Source organism: Primulina eburnea, chromosome 10 (genome assembly GCF_022965805.1).
Source record: "Primulina eburnea isolate SZY01 chromosome 10, ASM2296580v1, whole genome shotgun sequence".
Classification (NCBI taxonomy): Eukaryota; Viridiplantae; Streptophyta; class Magnoliopsida; order Lamiales; family Gesneriaceae; genus Primulina; species Primulina eburnea.
The window spans coordinates 31,597,845-31,599,582 of NC_133110.1; the positions used below are offsets into that span (position 1 = coordinate 31,597,845).

The 1,738-nt window shown below is 37.2% G+C and overlaps 1 pseudogene; it reads right to left on the reverse strand.

The window, feature by feature from the left end:
• Positions 1–240: 240 nt before the first annotated feature.
• LOC140803892 (histone H3.2-like) lies at positions 241–952 on the reverse strand (annotated as a pseudogene).
• Positions 953–1,738: the final 786 nt, after the last annotated feature.

The following is a 1,738-nucleotide window of genomic DNA, read 5'->3' on the forward strand; positions in this document are numbered from 1 at the left end:
TCCTCAAGCCAATAACATTAGAACGATTTCCAATCACTCTAGAAATTAATAATTTTGAAAACACTTCCAAACCAATCATGTGGCGATAAATTTGGGATTAATTTCTACTTTGTTGTCCAATCTGGATTCACAGATTCTAATCAAGATAATAAAGAACGCATGAAAGAAACAAGACCCAAGATCGTTCATAACCAAATACTCTTCAGATTCTTACATTAAAAACTAGAGGTATTTAAGCTAAAAAATGCAGACATCACACCCACTGAGAACAAAAATCGTAAGCCTGAACCAAACCGGAAACCAGACTGCAAAGACTAATTCTAAGCTCGTTCATCCCTGATTCTTTTAGCAAGCTGGATATCCTTAGGCATTATAGTAACCCTCTTAGCATGGATGGCGTAGAGGTTAGTATCCTCAAACAGGGCCACCAGATATGCCTCCGCGGCCACGGCGGAGCTCTGGAACCTCAGATCCGTCTTGAAATCTTGCGCAATTTCTCGTACAAGCCTCTGGAAGGGAAGCTTGCGAATCAGAAGCTAGGTGGATTTCTGGTACTTACGGATCTCACGCAGAGCCACCGTCCTGGGACGGAAACGGTGAGGCTTCTTCACTCTGCCGGTGGCTGGAGCGGACTTCCTGGCGGCCTTGGTGGCAAGATGCTTCCTCGGAGCCTTGCCTCATGTGGACTTGCGAGCGGTCTGCTTGGTACGAGCCATTTCAAAGGTGAAAACAGGAATAGAAAAACTCTAAAAGACGAAAGAGATTTCATAGATTTATTGCAAAGAAGATGAGTGATTTGGAGAGTGAGCGGATCCAGGTTTACATAGAAGGTGAACGAGCGGGAGGGGTGAAAATTTTAGGTGGGTGTTTAAATTTGGGGTTTGGGCGGTAGGCCGTTGATTAAGGATTTGATTGAACGGTTAGGATTGGAAGTAAATGAAGGACTTGGTAGTTGATCCTAGTGATTGGTTGAACATCGAATGATGATTCGCCACGTAGGATGTTCATGAATTGTGAAGTCACTCTTTTAATTAAATAAATTAAATGCTCAAAGATTTGATATATAAATATTTGAAGAACAAATTTTAGAATTATATAAATATAAATATATGATCTTTGAAGTGACTTAATTATTATTACTTATAAATTAACACGACACTCTGAGTTTTACAATTTTTCTTCTATTTACATTTGTACATAAGTTTACTTTGGAAGCCACACCTTTATTATTTATCGAGCATGAGTTCGAGTTTAAAGATATTCAGACTTGTTCGCAAGCTCAAACTTAAATTAAAAGCGCAATTGTTAAATTAGCGACAGTTTAATAAACAACCGTCGCTAATAGCGACAGTGTTTGCTTAACCGTCATAATGTTCCTAATAGTTATATCAACATGAGCAGTTTGTAGTAGCGATTTATAAAACCAATACTAAAAGTATTCAACATGTGTACTACATAATAGTAGTGGTTCATATAGCCAATACTAAAAATATTCAAAATACATAATTTTCAAACCAATCGTAAAGAATAGAGTAATAACAACGGTTCATAGGACCAATTTTGTGAAAACCGATGTTAAAAATATTCAGTATGAGCAGTTTTTCATAATGATGCTAATAGTAATATTAACAAGAGAAATTTTTAGCAGCAATTTATACAAAAAAGTTCTAAAAATATTCAGGCAAAAACTTGTGTGAGACGGTCTCACGGGTCGTATTTTGTGAGATGGATCTTTATT